The sequence below is a fragment of the Stegodyphus dumicola genome, chromosome 9 (assembly GCF_044657685.1).
Source record: "Stegodyphus dumicola isolate Sdum_Otavi_A_Nest chromosome 9, ASM4465768v1".
NCBI lineage: Eukaryota > Metazoa > Arthropoda > Arachnida > Araneae > Eresidae > Stegodyphus > Stegodyphus dumicola.
The window spans coordinates 89,164,767-89,188,345 of record NC_140776.1 but is presented as its reverse complement, the minus strand read 5'-3'; the positions used below and the strand labels follow the sequence as shown (position 1 = coordinate 89,188,345).

At 31.2% G+C, this 23,579-nt stretch overlaps 1 long non-coding RNA gene across 1 annotated transcript; it reads right to left on the bottom strand.

Annotated features, from left to right (window-relative positions):
- Positions 1–218: 218 nt before the first annotated feature.
- LOC146995409 (uncharacterized) lies at positions 219–23,094 on the bottom strand. Its single transcript, XR_015043031.1, has 3 exons — positions 20,172–23,094; positions 5,021–5,110; positions 219–360 (listed from the first exon to the last, which is right to left on the bottom strand). It is a non-coding gene; the product is annotated as an uncharacterized LOC146995409 (long non-coding RNA).
- Between the last annotated feature and the right edge of the window lie 485 nt (positions 23,095–23,579).

The following is a 23,579-nucleotide window of genomic DNA, read 5'->3' as shown; positions in this document are numbered from 1 at the left end:
ATACAGAAAAATATCTAACCACTTACCTTTGTGACTTCATCTGCAAAGAGACTACAAAAGTAGTTCAGCTAAATCTGCTATAATAAATATTTATAATAATGCTAAATTATGCAATATCTATTAATATGACAAATTTTTGTAAAGCTATTTATTTGGATGAAAAATAAACACATTCAGAAATTTATGGTACTATATTATGATTAACAGAGGAAAAACACTTTTCAAAATTCAAAATAGTTTTTATTAATCCAATTTATCACATTTTATTTGAATTCATGAAAAACAATCTTATATCCATGTATTTTTATGTATATAAGAACTCTTGATAAATTGGATCTCTGTCATTGCCTTTCACAGCACCTAAAATAAAAAAAAAAACACTCAAAATTACTACATGTGAATATAATTCATAATTAAATTTAAACAAATGACTATTAGAATGCAAATTAAAGGAAGCATTTAAAATATTTTAACATTTAGTACCTATAAACAAAGTAGCAATTATTTGATTTTTTGATTATAGTAAAATAAACATGGGGGATGCCTTTTAAATTTTTTTATGTCAGAAAAGAAACTCAAACCACCAGCTGAACATATGAGCCGTTTTATCAATCAGCCACTGGTAGGTAACCTGGATACTGAATCAACATATAAAGTTGCCAAGATAAAGAGAGAAACAAAATTATGATAATCACATCTTACCCTATTCATAAAACTATTTTAAATTTAATGTGTAGGCAAGTCCAAAAAGAGTGAGAATGAATTTATTTTGCAACACAAAGTAAAGTCTTGCAGGAGCAAAAAAAACTTTTCTCATGAGATTGGCAAGTAAAAAATAATTAACTGCATCTGGTAACATTTATCTGACAACACATAAGTAATTGTTAGCTACGTGCAGAAAATAAAATCTGATCAGGGGCGTAGCTAGAGGGGAGCAAGGAGGGGCATCTGTCCCCGGGTGCAGAATCCAAGGGGCGCCAAACTGATGTTAGAACATTTTAGCATTAAATGTTTTCCATCCTTGGCAAGCAGTAGGGGGCGCAAAATCTTCAGTTGTCCCTGAGCGCTGAAAACCCTAGCTATGACTCTGAATCTGATCATGTTAATGCAATTTTAAACTTTTAAATTTTAACCGCAGAAATTTACCAAAGAAGTACTTGTAACAGTAGTAAATGAAGATGTGGCTAATCTTTACTGTATGGTACACCTTGGTTTCTGTCTGAAAAAAAATCACAAAGTGGTATTGGTTGTTTGTGAAATGTGGAAGCCCATTGCGTCAAATAAGTTTTTCGGTAACCCTAATGTTGATAATGTTGGCGAAAGTAGCCTTTCTGTGATAAATTTAGTTTTAGGATACTTTTTTTAATAGTAAACCTTTTGTATGGTCCCAGGTTTTTGGTTCTTACCATTCTCTTCAATTGCTGTGTTTGGTTGCACGGAAGTGGTATGGTCTTGTATTTTGAACATGCTATTTATTATTTTGGTGTGGGTACCATCGTTTGAGTATGTCTGAGGTGACTAAGAGATGAAAAATTAAATTGAATTGCTTACCTGGAGGATGGTGGTGGGAAGCCTAAACATATGCATGTGAAAAAAAAGGTATGTTAAAAAAATGATGTTTCATTTATTTTTTTGTCTCTGTGTGTTAATTTTTGTTAGAAGATTTGTTGTTTAATGTTTTTATGTTAGGAAATATGTATTTTTGGTAACTTATTCCTCTCTGTTTGTGTATTTTTGGTTGTCTGTGCGTTAAGACAGTGACGAATTTTTTCTGGTAACTATGATATTTTTAACTTTCTTATTTTCTTAAAGTGAAAATAGATTAATGTGTACATGGACAAAGTTAAGGCAGTGCACAATGCCCAGTTTGTGCAGTTCTCTGTTTTAATAGGTCGATGTGTACATGGGCCCACCAGCGGCCGAGCGGTAAAGTAGCTGAACACTGGTAGTTCGGTCCAAGGTTCGAATCCTGCGAACGGGCTGGCTGCATGGGTGTTTTCGTGGTTTTCCCCATGTGTAACGTGTATACGAGCCAGTTTCCCTTAGAAAGTCCTCCATGAAGGCATCCCTCCCCTTAGGCAGATAGCCCTAGTGTGCTTTGCCATTATTAAATACACCACACCAAGATATGTACATGGACACAGAGTTTATGTATGTCTTTGACTTCTTATTTTGGTTTTGTGTAGCGGCCACCTTGAAATTGGTGCCGATCCTCTCAGGTGACGATCTTGATATAAAAAAAAAAAAGAAACGATTCGCCAAGGGTTACAGTAGAGTAAATTTTTACCAAAGATGTTCTACCATAATCACCATTTCAGTGGTTTAAACACTAGTGGAGCAGTATGCAGAGATGAAGATTTGAGTTTTGTTTACACAGCATGATGGTTTAGGCACTCCAGCCATTACAGTGAACAAAATTATAATAAACATAGCCACAATAATTGTCTATAAATATTGATGTATAACACTGCATTAACTAATATATTTCTTTGCTAGTATATACAGAATCCTTAATCGAAGGGAAAATCAGAAGACTGTGCATGCATTTTCCTTTAACTGAAACATGGATTTGACCATACAAATCTCAGTCTTACGGGACATGCCACACTATGCAGATAGACAGTAAAAAGTGCTTGTGTTGTTTTTATTTGTTAGAGGTATGAAATAAATATACTTCTAGATTTTAATTTTTTGTTTTCTTGTTTTACATTTGGATTACCTATCAAAAAGTAAGGAATTTTGATATTATTACAATATCGGAGTTAAAATAACAATTATTGGACATGTTAAAGTAATGAAAATTTTAAATTAGGTTAAAAAGTAACCCTTAATGTGGCATATTTTTGAATTAAACTCTATTGACATTAAAAAAAAAAAAAAAGTCCCTCTTTATTAACCCCTTAAGGACCAGCGCCGGGAGAACGAAGCGCAGTCACGAGACCGGACCCTCTGAAATGGATCGTCGCCACCAACCCGCGCATTTTCAGCAGTTAAGCTTAATTTTACAAAAAAAAAAAAAAAAAAAAAAAAAAAAAAAACGTCTAAAATCAGCATTTTGATATTATGACTTCAATTTTTGAAGTTGCATATTTAATGTACTTGTTTTTAATGTGTATTAATATAAAGGATATCACGTTAATAGAAATAAATTTAAACAGGCAAAATCCTAAAATCGTAACTATACAAACAGAAATAAATACTATAAACATGAAAAAAATTACACATACGAAATTTAAAAAAAAACTAAAATTAGTTACCTGTAGGTAATTAAATTCCAGTTTAAAAATTTTGCTGTGTGTGAAATAATTCAAAACAAGAATCGACACACAGTCCTACATTGCATATTTCGCACTCAAAATACGTTGTTTGCTTTCGCTTTTCCTTGGTTTTAGAGCACAAAACGCATCTTCTCCTACCTTTATTACCTCCTTCGTGAAAGTAAATTTTCGGAAATTGTCTTCCAGTTAGACGGAAAGGTCCAGTGATTTTGGACAAATTTTTAAGTTTTTAAGTAAGGTCTCTTAACCATGGCTAACGGAATGAAACTGAATATAACCGCAACACATATCACAAAACTTCAATAGACACTCAGAAATATTTCATCCTCAAACACTGTGTGACATCAGGTTTGTATTAGAAGACTTCCTGAACAGCGTCCACGATTACCAGAAAGTAATCAAGGAAAGACCCCCCACTGGCGGGATATCCGTTACTGATCACGTCAATATATGCATTGTATATAATTACATTATATGTACAGTAAATACATTATATACCAAAATATAATGTCTGTGTCATTATATATAATGACCATTCAAGGCATTATATATAATGACTTATTAAATCGAGTACGAAAAACAAAAGCGTTGGCTATTTCCTGAGAAATGCGAGTAAGACGCATTACGCGTCGAAAAAGCTGATAGTCTTTCCTCTTCTGTAATAATGTTGTAATGTTACTTTTTTAATTAATCAAGAAAGCTTATGTTAAGTTTCAAAATAAATAGAAAAACAAACAAAAAAAAATTCCTAACGAAATAAACAAAAACGCCCTTTAATTCACAGGCACACTTATAAAGAGCCATGATTTCCAGTTTGTTTATTTCAATAAATCTCTCAAAACCAGAATCGCAAAACAGAAACTAATGCCAGTATATGAAGGTCAAATGCCGTATGAATCAATCCATGTGAAAACAGTTATCACTTAGCTCCATTTACTGGCTTTTAAAATTTCAAATATATCGTTTCGTTTTAATGTCGCGTATACGCGACGCTGGGCTTGTAGGAGCAGAATCGTTGCGTGGCATATACGGGACGCTGGGCTGGTAGAAGTGGAATCGTTGTGTGGCATATACGCAACGCTGGTCCTGAACAGGTTAAGGACTTTAATTAACTAATTTTAAATATGGAGCTATGAATGAATTTTTTTCCTTGCATGTTATAATAACTGAAACAAAATTACTCTGATACAGTCAAAATTCCTAAATGCAAGTACATAAAATTTACTTTAGCAATTTAAAGAGATGAGACACACTGAACACATGAATAAATTTCTATCAAAGAATAATTTATTAAATTTGGCCCGTTCCATAGTAAACTTTAACCATTAGATTACATTATTACACCATGTTATCAGTTTGAAAAGCAATTCATATGCCAGATCTTGGATGTAAAAGAAATGCACAAAATAATATACAGATTATTGAAAAATGATGTATATCATTGTTTATAGATATGATTAAATGTAACAGAAAATTTACTGTCACAACCACATTTTTAAGTGAAATGTATTATTTTAACATTTTACAATATTTAAGGTATGGCATTAAATGCAACATTATGTGCCTGGATATAAGTTAGTAAATTAAAAAAAAAATAATAATAATCAAAGAATGAATGTCATGAAAAATTTCAAAAACAAGCAGAATTTAATTTAGAAGACCTTTAGACACTTATGATAAATAAATTTGAGAATTCTTCACCCAAAATTAAATTATAATTAACTAAAACCAGTTTGACTGACCTTCTACAAAATCCTTCAGCTGCAATTTTTTCTAGCTTGAAAACCAAATTCTTCTCCACATGGTAATATCATCTTAACCAGTTGAAATTCCTGCAGAAAGTTTGATAACACAGTAATAGAATTAATAGAATAGAAAAATTAACACAAAAGTATGGAACATCATTTAAACTTAACATTATTACAAATTTTGGTGCTTTCTGACTATCTGCAAAGCTGTGAAAATTGGCAAAATGGTTAGTTTATGGTTCATATCTACTGCTCTGTTCACAAGTAGTAATTCAAATAAGCACTTTATAAGAAACAAGAAATTTTAGGATGCACACACACAAAAATATATACATTGGGTCAATATTCACATACTTTTCATCCAATGGAATACTATTCAGAAATAAAGATTAAATATAAAGCATGTAAATACATGAGTGTGGTATGCATATTCATAGTTTGCTATTATCGTGTGCATACTCTTGCTGTTTTAGCATAAGTTGAAGCTGTGAGGGCAGATGATAAGAAAGTATCAGAATTTTTCATGTGTAAGAAAAGATTGCCCTGACAATAGTATCTTAATTGTTTAGCACTGACATTTACATAGCGCATTAGAAATATATAGTAATATATGTATAATAAAAAGATAATTGCATATTATTAATTCATTTTTTAAATGCCAAACTTTAACAATTCTTTCACATATAATTAAACAGAATTCTGTCACATGAACATCTAAAATCCATTCTTAACTAAAGAATAAATAATAAAACCACGTAAATTTCTTATCAAGCCCATCATTTCCGAAATGTCTACTTCTGAAAGTTCCCAGCATTTCTCAATATATTATTAAATTACTAAACTAAGCATCAATGATCGTCATGTTCGCTAATGTGGCAATATCTTTCACACTTCTTTGTTACCACAAGTAACAAGTAGGCTTCAATAAATCTTTAACTGTTACATGCTACTTTTGTCTAAAATTTGTACAAATAATAAAATTAAATCAGCTCTTTATAATATGCTCAAAGAAATAATTTTGTATGAAAATTTGTATGTTATATATTGGCCTGATTAATGATTCAGGAAATAATTCGGGTTTTCAAAGTGCTTCCAATAATTCACATTTCAGCTTGTGTCAAAATAAAATCTATAACACAAAGATAAGCAAATTTCCTTATGAACAATGCATTTTAACATTATTCAATCACTGGCAATCGCACAGTACCGATTGCTTCAATAAACATTACTGTAACTGTGTTATTTAAAAGACTGTAATGTTTTAATTATTTCCTTAATTAAAACATTACAGTCTTTTCCTCCTTCTAACACCAAAAGAAAACCCAGATAATAAATATAAAAATATCAGTAAAAATAAATTATATTATTGAATGACACTTTACATTAATTACACTTATGCATAAACCCATTTCAAATTATTTCAAAATCAAAGAAGAGAAGGGGGAGAAACTTTAATATTGACATTTCTAAAATGATATAAACATTAATCATTTAGTACAGTTTGTTATTTCAGGCAAAAAGAATTCACTTTTCTGGATAGCATTTATATTTCCATCTCACTTTCAATGAAACATTAAGAGAAATGCATTTAATTTAAACACCAGTTTAATTTATTTATCAGACAGATTATGTCAACTCGAAAAAAACCTATCAGTAAAATTAGGTAGTAATAATTCTGAATGTTAGGCAACTTGCAAGATTCAACAAAAATTATCAATACTTTTATTATAATGACAATACTACAGTAACATGAACATAAAATTAAACTGCATATAACTATAAAATAAGTCAGCATAGAATAATGGTGCATTGGTTTCTAAAACAATGGGCTCGATGAAAAAATACATGTATTATGGTAGCTATTCATATTCTTCAGCTTTCCTAATATTCTCATGTTCACTTTACATTACTAAAGTATCTAAAATACAATAAAAATGCAAACAATATTTATGAGAAAATGTCAAAAGCAATCATAAGCATTTGATTGAATGACCATATTTTGTCTTCCTGCAAGTCGAATCTTAAAATGATATGCAGTTTGAAAAATGCTTAATCCTTTTATAAAATATTCAAAAAAGATTAAAAAAAAGGTACTGTTCTGTTCAGTGCCGCCCTAACCACAGGGCTAAATGGGCTATAGCCCCAGGGCGCAAGCCTTTTGAGGCGGCAATTTTTTATTTGCGATATAGTAAAAATTTATTTTTCATTTTATTAGTTTTTACTTATTTTTAAATTAAAACACTTCTTAAAATATTAAACTGATTTTTATTTCTTCCAAATGTGCTGAAAAACGAGATAAAGAAGGGCAACGCGAAATAGGAGTATCACCCTACCGATCGTACTTTTGTTTCAGTTGCATTTGAACTGTCGGAGCTGTACTGGAGTTAATATAAGACCACCTACGTATACTCACCGCGTCGCCAGGGCATATTCATTTATCTAAACGTAAATTGTATTATTTTAACAATCCTGATAAAAGATAGGAACATTAAGGGGTCACTGATGCGTACCTTAATATAGATTGCACGACAAAAGTAAAATTGATATAATTTTAGTATTTGTCGACTGAATAAGGTGAATTAAAAATTGAAAATTAAGTGGAAATTATTAAATTATATTATTATCTTCCTAAGGTAAGTGCTTTTCCTTTTACATACACTAGTGGACAAAAAAAAAAAAAAAAACATTTAGCAAGATAATATTTATTAATTTTAAAAGGTTAAAAAATAAATTGGTTTTTTTCTCATTTTATATTTAAAAATATATTTACTTTAAGGTATAAAGAAATTAGGTAGTATATTGAACGATTTATAAAAATCAAAGTGGACAAAAAAAAAAAAAAAAAAAAAAAAAAAAAAAAAATACATATTGAAAAAAATTGCCTTTTCCCGCCAAAAAACAAAAAAATTCTATGATTCAGTGCATCCATGTCAAAGCAATTATCAATTGAAGACAAGGCTCAAATTGTAGTTTTCCACGAGTCTGGAATGAGCCAAATGGAGTTAGCATAAAAATACTCCGTAAATCAATCAACAATTTCCAGAATTGTTAAAAAATATATTATAAGAGGGTCTTCATCTTGAAAACCGGGATCTGGCCGAAAGTTGTCACTGATCAGGTGATTTAACTTTTTTGAAGCAAAATATCTCAAAAGATCCTAAATTAGGATCAAATAAATTGAAAAATATATTAAATGACAGGAAAAGAAAATGTGTTTCATCTAGAACAATTCGTCGTGGATTGTGTTCTATAGGTTTGCCTGGCAGAGTTGCCTGTTCTAAACCATATTTAAGTCCTGAAAATGTTTTAAGCAGATATGAGCACGCTAAGAAATGGGTTTATTACACTCAAGAGCATTGGAATAGCATAATCTGGTCGATGAGACCAAGATAAACTTGTTTGGATCAGATGGACGAAGATATGTGCGTCGTAAGGTAGGGAAAAGATATAATTTGAAAAATTTAAAGCCTACTGTTAAACATGGCGGAGGGCATATTATGGTTTGGGGTTGTTTTAGCTCTAATGGCACTGGAATGTTAACGATCACTGAGGGAAATATGGATTCCCTTAAATATACTAGGATAATCGACTCTTGTCTTGCATTGTCAGCTTCAAAAATGGGTCTTAATGGATATGAATTCCAACAAGATAACGATCCAAAGCATCGTTCAATGCATTCAAGAGAATATTTCAGAGGTAAGAAGATTATTGTGCTAAGCTGGCCATCCCAATTACCAGATATGAATCCAATAGAACATCTCTGGACTCACCTGAAAACAAGAATAAGGGAAAGACAGCCAAAAAACATTGATGAGTTAAAAAGGATAACGCATGAAGAATGGGACAGGATTGATCTGGATTTCTGCAAAAAGTTGGTCGAAAGTATGCCAGATCGAGCTGAAGCACTTTATAAAGCAAAGGGCGGGCATACAAGGTATTAATTAAACAATATGCATTTTTTTTTTGTCCACTTTGATTTTTATAAACTGTTCAATATACTACCTATTTTCTTTATACCTTAAAGTAAACATATTTTTAAATATAAAATGAGAAAAAAAACCAATTTATTTTTTAACCTTTTAAAATTAATAAATATTATCTTGCTAAATGCCATTTTTTTGATTACGCGTTTTTTTGTCCACTAGTGTATATGTTAGCTAAAAATTAATTAATAATGATATATACATATTTAACAATTTTATAACAATTTTTTATTCCATTATGTAGGAAGACTAACCATGGAACATAAACGAAAAAAATTATCTAGTTCCACCAACTGTAAATTAAAAGAAGAGAAAGAGGCGAGGCAAAAAGCTCTCTTGGAAAAAATGCCTACATTAACAAATTTCTTTAAAAAAGGCGAAATACTTTCTATGGATATTACAGAGGATGAGCAACACAAAGAGGGAAAAGAAAAAAATCAACAACAGTATGACAATAATGCCCAGCAATCAAATGTGAAAGAAAAAGAAGAGGACCAGAAACAACAAAACATGGAACAGCCACAGCCAGAATATCAAGAAAGAGAATATTTAGATGAAGATGAACTTAGTAATATGTTGAGTGTTAATTATACTGATCCAGCATTATGGAGAAGATTAAGCGAAGATAAAATTATAGATATAATGAAGAACATATCTAACGTAGAGGTAGATATTCAAGAACTAGACTTTTCTGCATCTAAAGTGGTCTACAAATCACAGAGCAGGTATTCTACAAAAATGATATTTTATAGACGTTTACAAAACGGAAAACAACAAAAAAGAAACTGGCTTTTATACTCAAATACTTCAGGAAAAGTATATTGCATCCCTTGCAAACTGTTTGGTAGTGCCAATAATCCATTTAGTGCAGGTTTTAACGATTGGAAACACAGTGAAAAAATTTCGGACCATGAAAATTCAGCCCTTCATAAAGAAAACACCCGTATAATTGTGAACAGATCTACAGAAAAATGGGAATATTTCAAAAATTATTCTATTATATCAATGGAAAAAAATATGAATTACTGGAAAAATATTTTAGAACGTATCATCGAAGTCATAAAATTTTTAAGTTCAAGGGGTTTGGCTTTTAGGGGAGAAAATCAAACTATTGGTGATAAACATAATGGGAATTATTTAGCGTGCTTAGAACTTTTAGCAAAATTGGACCCTATTTTGCAACAACATATATTTAATTTTGGAAATAAAGGTACTGGGAATATTTCTTATTTATCTGCTAATATTTGTGATGAGTTTCTAAAAATATTAAGCAGAAATGTTAGATGTTTTATTATCACGGAACTAAAAGAGGCAAAATATTACTCTATTATAGTAGATTCGACGCCCGATATTTCCCATATGAATCAATTAACCATTGTCGTAAGATATGTCAATAAAAATGGAACACTCGTTGAAAGGTTTTTTAAATTTTTGGAGAATACTGGCCATAAGAGCTCAGAAATGCAAGACTGTATTTTAAAGCTATTATCTGATTTAGATATTAGTTTGGAAGATTGTAGAGGACAATCTTATGATAATGCCTCTAATATGTTGGGTATATATAACGGCCTCCAAGTACGCATTAAATCTAGAAATAATCTTGCCATTTACGTGCCCTGTGCGGCACATTCTTTAAATTTAATTGGACAATCGGCAGCTGAATGCTGCATACAAGCAACTAAATTGTTTTTGTTTCTACAAAACTTATACAATTTCTTTGCCGCATCAACATCAAGATGGGAAATTTAAAAAAATACGCTAACAGCAAAAAATAAAGTTCCCAAAAAATTAAGTGACACTCGTTGGTCAGCAAGAGCTGATTCAGTGAAAGTAGTGGTTTCGGGCTATGAAAATTTTAAAAATGCTTTAACTAAACTTTACAAAGATAATTTTCAAAAGCCTGCAACAAAAGTTGAAGCCCAGGGGTTGTTAAATGAGTTCAACTCATTGGAAACTGCTATTATGATAGCATTTTGGAGTGAAATATTGGAAACCATCGATAAAACTAATATATCGCTTCAAAAAGTTGATATTACAATTGAATGCATTGTTTCATTATATGCTTCTTTAGAAAAATTTGTACAATCGAAACGAAATATAGATTCGTTTAACCTTTACAAATCAGAAGGTATAAAATTATCTGGCTGTTATGAATACAAACGGTTACGGAAAAGAAAAAGACAGTTCGACGAAAATACGTCGGAAGAAGTGCAACTTGATGCAAATGACGAATTCCGCATAAAAACATATTATGCTATTATTGATAAAATTCTAGCAGAAGTACAAAAGAGAAAATGTGCATATGTTAACATTTATTCAACATTTGGGTTTCTAGTTAATTTAAAAAATATAAATGAAGACATAATTAGAAATAATGCTGCAAAGTTGTGCGAAATATATCAGAATGATTTAAAAAACAACTTTATTGAAGAATGCCTACATTTTAAACATGTGAATTTATTGGAAAATACCGAAAATATATCTATCGCAGAACTAAGTTTAAAGACAATAATCGAGTTAAAAATTGAATCTACATTTCCAAACGTAACCACAGCACTGCGCATATTTTTAAGTATCGCCACAACAAACTGCAGTGGCGAAAGATCATTTTCAGCAATCAAAAGAATAAAAAATTACTTATGATCTTCTTTGGGACAGAATAAACTCAATGATTTAAGTATTTTGTCTATTGAAAGAGATTTACTTGAAAATTTAAATACTAGTGATATTATTGATCAGTTTGCCAAAGAAAAAGCTAGGAAAGTAAATATATAAGTTACATTTGTTTAGATTAAGGTGTGTTTTTGTTCTTAAATGGTTTTTTATTTAATTAAATTTTATTTTTGTTTATGTTATGCACTGATGAAGAATCATATAATAGTTCCGATCAAGTTCTAAGGATTAGACTAAAAACTGATCGGAACTGTCATTATTGAGATAATCGGCAGTTTTCGGATAACCGGCTCTTGGCGACCTCGCTACGGCGGCCGGTGGTGGCGATTTCCGCCAAACCCGGCTACCCACCCCGACAACTTTCTGCTGACGTTTAGGTTACTGTAGAATCCGGAGTATCAGGAGGGATTTAGGGAAAACTTCTGTGTGCTCATATTGAAGGTCACGTGACCATTTTTCTTCGCTTCTGCTGCGTGGTTAGAAGTTGAGAAGTTTGTCTCCTACTTGATCGGAGCGTAGGTAAATAAGTAATAGTGTTAAATGCGAATTAAAACCGATAATTATAAATAAATAATAATGTTAAATGCGAATTAAAACCGATAATTATAAATAAATAATAATGTTAAATGCGAATTAAAACCGATAATTATAAATAAATAATAATGCATAAATGCGAATTAAAACCCATAATTATAAATAAATAATAATGGTAAATACGAATTAAAACCGATAATTATAAATAAATAATAATGTTAAATGCGAATTAAAACCGATAATTATAAATAAATAATAATGTTAAATGCGAATTAAAACCGATAATTATAAATAAATAATAATGTTAAATGGGAATTAAAACCGATAATTATAAATAAATAATAATGTAATTAATTATTATTTTTATATGTTTTTTCCCTTTTGCTTTTCATTTCTTACATATATATGGATAATTAAATATAATAAGAAGATTAATTATTATTTTTATGTTTTTCCCTTTTGCTTTTCATTTTTTACATATATTGTTCGTAATTGGAGTTTCAATAAAAAAAATTTAAATTCCCTTTTGCTTTTCATTTTTATTTTTAGAATTAAAACGGATAATTAAATAAATGATAAATTATTAATGTAAATAATAAATTAATGTATGTAAATTCGGTGTCTCCTACTTGATCGGAGCGTACGCAAATAAAAAGGCGACCCACCCTTTAAGGAAATGTTCCTCTTTTTGCAATCACAACTCGAAAATTATAAATCAGAGAAGTAACTAGGCAGGATTCTGATACTTAATTTGGAATGAACTTTGCAAGTCATTCCGTAGCGTTTAATTTTTTTCATATCTTGAATCTCTTACTATCATTAAATAAGGAAGAAATTGCAGGTTTAAATGTATAGTTCTCACAATGTAATAAACGACAGTACTTGCAACCTGTGCAGTCGCACGAAGAGGCATGGTTAGGGACAGAAAAAGTTTGGATTTAGAAGTACGACTGACATTACCAAATGGCAAAGTTAAAGGCAGATAGATTTTTTCTCTGTTATTTACACTAATAAGCGGGAGGGCAAGAACGCCTTTCTAATTGTTATTTGAAATTAAATTTTACAATTTACTTTACTTTTGCTTTTAATTTACTTTCTACAAGTACGTGAAACCGTCAATAATAATATAATAATGATAATAAAAATGGTATCACACAACTAAAAGTATATACTACTTCGTAAATTTCGATAAATTAATTACTGATAATATTATGCATATCAATGGCAGCGTTGGACCTAATAGTTTTAAGTTGCATTTCAACATTTGAAAGAACGCGAATTACATTGCTATTTTCACCACACAAACGAATGGAATATTTCAGAAAAGAATTCTCCCCCGTTATTACAATATTTCAATAATTTTCGCAAATTAAAAAATTTATTTAATACGTTTTAATAATAAATGAAGCGATTTTCACTCATATAATCCCTTTGTACATCACTATCTTTCATTTCAGAACCACTGCATAACTTTTCTAAGACATAAATAGCTTCCGTTAATATATGTTCCCATACATTATATTTATTTTTTTTATATTTTTTGTCTTTAATAAATTAATGATAGATAGATAAAAAAATTGATACTGCTTAATTTATAAGCAGCGTAAAAACTGGAAATCTGAGGTCATTAATTTCCGAGACATTAATAGTTTTTCAAGATGCAAATAAAGCAGATAACAATAATCATAAATATTAATGCTCCTAAAATATATCCGCATTTCCTAACTGATTTTTGCTTTTTGATCCACCACAAACCTATTTTCATTAAATGAAGTTTTGCGCATTTCTCTGCAAAGTACGCAAAACTTGTTTCATACAACTTTATTTTAACTAAACGTTATACTTGTTTAGGAAAGTATAAAACAAGTATTTATGTGTACTACTTTTAAAATCCATGTGACAGAGTGTGAGTTCTCATCTTGAAATATACGTTGTGTCGATGAGCTTAACTACAAATTATTAAACATTTCTGGCAAAATGCCAAAAATTAAAAACAAAATTTTTTAAACACGTCCTGCGCTGTATCTGCAGGATCTATCAATCAATCAATCGACACGACAATCGAAAATCAATCGACTTGAATGGAGCTCACCAACATGTAAAAAGCCTTTCTATTAATATGCAAGATATAAGAAAGAAGTTTGAAGACATTATGAAAGAAGCAGAGTTTTGAATATACAATTCTTGTATATTCACAAAAATACAAATATACAAATTTATATACAAATTTTTGTGTATAAAATAAATGGGACATAGAAACTAAATTTGAAAAATAGAAGAAAATAAAAACAAGAAAATATTGATGAGTTATGTGAGGATAACAGGCTTGAAAATTCCGAAATGTCTTTTAAAGTAACAGTTTTTTATGCTGCTCTCGACATTTTAAATACTCAGTTAAAATACAGAATGACTGGAATAACAAAAATCGCAATGATGTTTTCATTTTTGGAACTTAAATTTCCGTATTTGTCATTGTTAACAAATACGGAAATTATTAATAACTAGCGGGCAAGCCCGCCAGCTGAGCGGGATGAAGCCCGCTTTTAATTGTTGACGTGTATAAGAGTTCCTATGTTAAATATCACCGTTATGCCATAGTTCGACCGAACTACCAGGGTTCAGCGGTTTTGCGCGGGTTCCCCCTGCTTTATTCCCGTGCGCATCCAGAAGATACTGCATACACGTCACACATGCGTAAAATCACGAAAACACCTAAGCAGGCAGCCCGCTCGCCGGGATTCGAACTTTGGACCGAACTACCTGTGTTCAGCGGATTTGCGCGGTCTGCGCCCGCTTTATTCACTTGTGCATCCAGAAGATACTGCATTCCCAATACACATGCGGAAAATCACTGAAACACATATAGAGTCAGCCTGTTGGCCGGGATTCAAAAGTTGGACCGAACTACCAGCGTTTAACGGTTTTGACCGGGTTACGCCTGCTTTATTCACGTATTCATCCAGAAGATACTCCGCACACAATACACATGCGTAAAATCACGAAAACACCCATGCAGCCAACCCGCTAGCCGGTATTCCTAAGTTGGACCGAATAACCAGCGTTCAACGGTTTTTCGCGGGATTCATCCGCTTTATTCACCTATGCATCCAGAAGATACTGCATACACGGTACACATACATAAAATCACCCAAACACCCATGGACCCAGCCTGTTTTCCGGGATTCGAAAGTTGGACCGAACTACTAGCGTTAAACGGTTTTGTGCGAGCTGCACCCGCTTTATTCACGTATGCATCCAGAAGATACTGCAAACATCATACACATGCGGAAAATCAAGAAAACACGCATTCAGCCAGCCCGTTAGCCGGGATTTGAACGTTGGACCGAATTACCAGTGTTCAGCGGTATAAGCGGGCTGTGCCCGCTTTATTCACATATGCATCCACAACATACTTCATAAACGTTACACATGCGGAAAATCACAAATATTTGTCATTGTTAACAAATACGGAAATTATTAATAATGTTTCAAAAATACAGAAAAAAATATAAAGACTTTGCTAATGTACTGGAAGTACAACTTTTATTATTTATAAATACTTTCAGAACAGATATCCAAAATTTGAAATCCGTTAAGGATTTAGCTAAATTAGCAATGGTAAAATACTATGACATGACAAGCAGTTAATCGGGAGTGCAATTAACTTACATTGTATTTATCATTCATTATCTGTAACCAAAGCCACGAGCGAGAGGTCATTTTCAATAATAAAAACATATTTAAGAAACACTATGATACAAGATCAGTTGTTAAACCTATCACTATTGAGCGTTGAAGTTGACTTGGCTGTGAAAATGGACGTCCAGGTATTGATAAATAATTTTGCGGAAATGAAGGTTAGGAGACGGAAATTTTAATAAAAAAGATTTTTGTCTTTATGATGAATTTCGGTCACCAGTGTTATAATTACACTTATTGAGGGGGGGGGGGGAATTAGAGAAGAACAGCAGTACGGGCTGAGGGAAAATTAAAAAGAAACAGGAAAAATCTTTAGCATTCATGTTTTTTTATAAAAATGTATTCAAGTAGTTAAGTGTACCAAAAGGATTTTTAAAAGGACAGCAAAAATATTACATATTTTCTACTAAAATTGTATATTCAAATAGTTTTCTTTATGAAGTTTATGATAAATATGTTTTATATTTAACAAATGTACTTGTATATTATTGCATAAATTATGTTCGTAAGTTGAGTAAAATCACAGAGTACTATCTATTGATGTAATATTTTTTCTGTACGTTTATCAATTATCTTGTCTGTCAATATCAATTATCTATCACTCACACGCACGCACACAAAAAGTCTTAAATTACAGAATTAAAATCATCTGACGTCAAATACCCAGACTAAAGCAAATTTGCATTTCACCAGTTAGCAAAGGGGAAATATTTTCCTTTTTATTCTTTCTTCATATTACATAACTTTCAAATGGTTCCCTGAGAACATGCTTTTATTTTTTAACAATTAATCCAGATGTGATAAAAATAATGAAAACATTGGCTCCAGGAATCCTTGATTTTTTTTTTTTTTTTACTTTTCACGTTTTTTTTCTTTAGTTAAATTTTTATTTTTAAGCACATTAAATTTATTGGTTTAGGGACCCAGGAAATTATTTTGCATACGGGACCAAGAATTCTAGTTACACCACTGTCTATAATGTATATATGCGTAGCTAGTATATGTGTAATGAGATGAACTACCAGTGCTCACACACTTTACCGCCAGGCCGCTGCTGAACCCTTCATTAATTAATGACATAATCACACAAAGCCACGCATTTACACACAACTCGTGAACATAACAAGCAACCAGCGCATTAGCGGGATTCGAACTTCGGACAGAACTACCAGTGCTCACACACTTTACCGCCAGGCCGCTGCTGAAATCTTCATTAATTAATTACATAATCACACAAAGCCACGCATTTACACACAACTCGTGAACATAACAAGCAACCGGCGCATTAGCGGGATTCGAACTTCGGACAGAACTACCAGTGCTCACACACTTTACCGCCAGGCCGCTGCTGAAATCTTCATTAATTAATTACATAATCACACAAAGCCACGCATTTACATACAACTCGTGAACATAACAACCAACCCAATTATTCTACACTTATATAATAATTCTATAATTATTCACATTATTTAAGTGATATGATTCATTAGTGTAATTGTACTGGCTCGTATACACACGAGGAAAACCACGAAATTTCCAATGCAGCCAGGGCAATATGAAAGACAAAAAAATGTAACAAATAACCAACAATTAAAGGTTACCAATAATAGTGTACAACAGAGATGTATACCTCTCGCCAACTGAAAACAATTGTTAAATTCAATGGAAATGAATTTTCAAAATCAACAGACATGCGGTCTTTAAATTTTGTACATCCGAATTGTCTTCTCTCTTAACCAGCAATATGACAAAACATTTAAAAGAAGAGCATCTTTAGAATTTCCGATAGACAGTCTTGCGCCGAACAGTGTTGCCATTGCTTGCTTAGAAATCGTCGAGTTTCTTAATCAAAAACACATAAATGCTTTACAAAATGTTAAATAGTTAATAAAACAAATTACAAATTTGAGCTTTCAGATGCCCATATTCGGGTGGTGACGTACATATTCAAAATTTCATAGCTGTAGGTACCGTTGTTTTATCACAGTATCTGCATAAATGTTATGTACGTTAAACATACGTATATTTATGCTGATTCTTTATTATTAAATATCTTTAAATATAACACACATCGATAATATTCGGTAGAAACAGTTCAACGCAAAATGCGAAAACGAAATTAATAACCCTTCTGGGCTAACGCGCTTTGGGATAAAAACGCAAAAATAGAACATAACAGCTTTCATTGTCAGTGCTTAAAAAAAAAAAAAAAAAAAAAAAAAAAAAAATCGATAGGCCTTATTTAATTTAATAAAATCGAAAAGTTGAGCAAGTTGCATATTTTTGAGAGGATAAATATGCCACGAAACCTTCAAAATCATTTTTTAGTTCATCACGCATGCATATCTGCACACAAAAATAACAATACCTATTATTCTTCTGCATCTCTGTTTAAAAATGTTTTAAAAAAACATATGTACCGAAAAACATTTATTTGTAAAGTAAAATATTTTTTTTTTCGAAAATATTTTAAATAAATTTAAAAAAGAAGATTTTTCGCGATCATATTTTGCCGCGGTTAAGCCCGTGCAGCTGTCTGTCTGTCTGTCAGGTACTGAAAAAAATCAGTACCTCGGTACTTACGTGAAAACGTGGTTTGGACTTTGCCAAAGCTAAGTTTACTTTTAATCTATTTTCATCCATTACATTTTTTAATATTATTTTTCACTTGAAATTTGTTTTAATACTTTGTTTTCATAGATACATATCATTACTATTATTTTTATTTTCCTTTTTTTTTTTTTTTTTTTTGTAACAGTACTTTCTAGTTTGAACTTTTCACTTCTCTATCTTCCTATAATGAACTAATATTGTTTAATTAAACTTATAATTACTTTTCATCTTTATTAAACTTTTTTATTTCTGATAGTTTTGACTTTTGCATAATTGCCAAGTTTCTGAAATTTCTAACAATAAATTTCATTAAACTATTTCTGTCACTGTACTGACTTTTTTGAATATGGCTTCTTTGCATGAAAAACTGAAATATTTCTGTTTAATTACTGACATGCATTTAATTAATACAGAGGCAGCTGCACTCGAGTTTGCCACCGATGCTCGACTTCTTCCCAGAGAGGATGAGGCACCACCTTGCCCCAAGTGCCAGGCACCGATGAGAAGCAACAAGAGAAAGGAATCAAAGCTGGGATGGCGTTGGGTCTGCAGCCTGAGAAATCGCAACAACTGCTCTGGCATGATTAACCCCATTGAAAACACCTTTTTTGAAGGTACAAAAATCCCAATAAGGGAAGCTTTAGTCATAACTGTGTACTTTGTTCTAGATCACAGTTTTAGCTACATAAATCAGCAGCTAAAGCTATGGAGGGAAAAGCAAAAATTACCAGTAATTGCAAATGAGACTATTGTTGACTTTTTATCATATTGTCGTGAGGTATGCGAAATTTTTGCCTCTCATCATAGCAGAATGTTAGGTGGTAAAGGAAAATCTATATTAATTGATGAAACATTTTTGACCCACCGCAAGTACAACCGCGGCAGGGTAACCAAAAATATGACCATCGTAGTTTTAGGCATCTACTGTCGAGAAGACAAAGAAGGATTATTTTTCAAGGTTAAAGGAAAAAGCAAAAGGCATTTGTGGCCTTACATTAAACGTCATGTTCACCCAGAAACCACCTTCATATACACTGACTCTGCTCCACAATATAAAAGGATAGAAAATTTATTTCCGGCAGCAACACATAAAACTACCAATCACAAGAAAGGTAAATATGTGTCTTTTTTTTTAATGAGTGACATTTTGTTTTTCATCCTTAACATTCATTAATCCTTTATTTACAGGCGTGTTCGTAGATCCCGATGATAAACAGAACACTATAAATGATCTTGAGGGTGAAAACAAACTTTTTAAGAGGTATAAAGAGCAAGAGAACAGATGATATTTGCACGCAGTACATGGCTGTACATTATTACAGGCGGTTCCGCTTGAAGCCCTTTACTTATGATGGAGAAAGACTTGCTCAGTTTCTACAGGACATTAAAGCTGTGTATCCAGGCCATGGAAAAGTCGGCCTTGAACTTAAAATGTTGGACGAACCAACATCAGAAAGCGAAGGAATTGAGGACCTGATGCTTCCAAAGAAATCAGCCCGACAAGATGATGATATACCATTCATTCAGGAAGATGATGACAAATGGGGTAAAACCAACAAATATAACTTTATTTTTGACATAATTTATTTATTTACATATATATACATACAAAAATTGCATTTAAATATTAAATTACATACCATTATAATCTATGGGCTTATTTTTCAGAGTAAGGGAACACAGACCAAGTTTTAAACCTGGAATAAATGATAAGAAAAGCATACAAGTAAATTGTTTACTATAATTTGTGTAAATGTTCAGATGGTCCACAAATTTTGATTTAATACCTTTTTGTTTTTCACTACATGAAATTGTTATTTTTTATTTCCTTTTAGAATTCAACCAAAAAACAGAGCCCAGAAAACAAAAGGATGGAAATGTTGCGAAAATGTTGCATATCTTTTACAGAAAGAGGTAAATGTGTATTTCAGTTATTCTCAACTTTTATTTTAACGTGAGAGCTATTCTTTATATATTTTGTTATTCCTTCATTAAAATAAACTTTCTTTCACAGCTGCAGATCCAAAATGTCATGAAATACTATGACAGAGGTAAGACAAAATTTTAACCATTCACAGCTTATGTTTCAAATTAGTGCTTCACTTTATTTTAATACTGCTTCTTCAGTAAAAGCAACTGTAAAATTTATTTAGTTATTATTAGTATAAGTTTACCTACTTATTTTTCAGTAAAAAAAACTTTATTGCAAATTAGGTAATCCAAAAAAATAAATAAAAGAAAGAAGAAAATTAATTTTGACAGATAAATTGACAAACATAGAGGTGAGTTGATTAATTTAAAGGTTTCCAGCCTACTTCTTACCAGAAAACATTTTATTGTTAAGGATAATTTATCACCCCTTTCAGGTAAAGAATATTGCAGAAATGAGAAATGAATCATGGAAAGAAATGAATCTTCAGTCAGAAAATATACAGGTGAATTCATTACTTTTAATGTTTCCAGCCTGTTTATTTTAATTACATATTTTCATATTACGTTTATTATTTTAATTTTACCGTTTATTTATTATTTTAAATATAAGGATTCAATCTTACATTATTAACTTCTTAAACTTGCCACCCTTTTGTGGTAATTGTGTATTTTTGTACTATGTTCAATTATTATTTTCTAGTTAAAAAGAGTATGTAGTTAACAAAAGATTAAAACTAAACAACAGAAAGAACACTTTTAGAAAAAATATTAAAACATTTAATAAAAGTGTTTATATATACGCTAACTTATGTTTTCATTATCGTAACCTTGTTTAGTTATCTTGTATTATGAATATGCATAATATGGATATTTTGTTTAGGGACTTCAAAAATAACATTTTGCTGCCACTTAGACGAGGGAAGAAGCAGATGGAGAAATCAACTCGGATGACAAACCCAGTACCTGGGGGTATAGCCAGGTTTTTCTTTCAAGAAACACATCCGAGTTGAAACGACTGATGCGGGCCACACCTGAAAGCGAAGGAACTGAGCAACTGCTGCCACCGCAGGAAATCTCGACGATCATGAAATTTAAAATCTTGTTTACTTATCTTGTATTTTGAATATGCATAATATGGATATTTTGTTTAGGGACTTCAAAAATAACATTTTGCTGCTACTTAGACGAGGGAAGAAGCAGATGGAGAAATCAACTCGGATGACAAACCCAGTGCCTGGGGATATAGCCAGGTTTTTCTTTTAAGAAACACATCCGAGTTGAAATGACTGATGCGGGCCACACCTGAAAGCGAAGGAACTGAGCAACTGCTGCCACCACAGGAAATCTCGACGATCATGAAATTTAAAATCTTGTTTATTTATCTTGTATTCTGAACATATATAACATGGATATTTTCTCTACAAAAAACTCCAAATAGTGAACTGCCAAGTAATACTGCTGAAAACTGCAAAATGTGGTGCTGAATGGTAAGTAATATAAAATATATGTGTACACATTAAAATTAGAGGATTATGGCTCCTGGCGAAACCTCGTAAAAAAAAACGCATCAGGATTCCTACCTCCTAGTCTTACACGTACTAGCTTAAAAATTGGGATTATTTGTAACTATTTTGTTTCACTAATATCATTAATCACATTTCTTACTGTTTCTATTTTTTTTATCAAATTTAGATTTAATTAAAAATTACTTTAACCTGCATGTAACGTCATGTAATGTGAAAATAGTGCCTATTTTTTAAATGAAATTATATGATAATACCCGCATAAATACTTTTATAAATAATTGATTTAAATATAATTATAAAAACTCTAATTTACAAAATTTGGTAATGCTTCAATTAAAATGAATAGTCAAAAAACAGAAGAAAAGATTTTTCTTTTTTTAAGTACGTGTAAGTCTTAAGGTGATGTGGAAATGGAATCATTTCTAATTTCAAAATGCAAAATGCTTGTAAAAATTGTTCTTTTTCAGATCTGATGAACAGGCCTCGATCTATAAGAGTGGAGTTCAGTGAAACGAAGTATTGGATTTTAACAAGGAATGAATCTATAACAGTTTTTCTTGTGAAAAAATGAAATTTTATAAGTTATCAGCAGAGTCATAGTTACTGTTTTCAGCGCCCAGGGAAAACTGAAGATTTTGTGCCCCTCCCGACTACTGGCCAAAAATGGAAAACATTCAACTCTAAAAATTCGTAACATCATTTTGGCTTCCCTTGGATGATGTGCCCACGGACATATGCCCCCTTTCTAGCCCTGGTTATCATATACACAGTTTCTTGTGAACTTGTTGACTGTGAGAACCTGGATAAAAATATTCTTGTGAAAAGGTGAAACTGTGAGAACCTGGATAAAAATTTTCTTGTGAAAAAGTGAAATTTTTATATAAATATAAATAACATAATTTAAGAAGACAAAGATTGTACAAGCAATGTCATCTAGGGGTAAGTACCTTCATTTTGCAATATATGTTTACATTGATAAATTAAAAAATATGAAATTCTAGCATATTGAAACATAAGTTAAGAAATATATGTTTAAATTGATTAATTAAAAGAGTTGAAATTCTTGCATATTGAAAAATAAGTTAAGAAATGTATGTTTAAATTGATTAATTAAAAAAAAGTTGAAATTCTAACACAGGGGAAAATAGAAAATATATGTTCAAATTGATTAATTAATAAAAAAAAAATGAGTGCTATATACTGAAAAATAAGTTTCTTAAAAAGAACTTACCATATATTACAAATACCTTAATAAATGTTCTAATTTTTCATTTCTCATCCATATATATCATGTTTAACTATATGTATATCATGTATATCATGTATATATATCATGTATATATATCATACACTTACCTGCATAACATAATTAATTTAAATATAAATTCATTATTAATTTAAATGCCAAATAATATAATGCCGAAATTACATGCAAGTCAAATTTTTAGGTTGGAAGCTTTCTTTTAAATCGATTGTTTACAGTTTGAGCGTAAGTACTTCTTCGCCCTATAGCGTTTCATGCAAAACATTTCACTCGTTAAAGTACACGTTAATTAAAATTTCTTGTTCTATTACTTTAGACTGAATTAC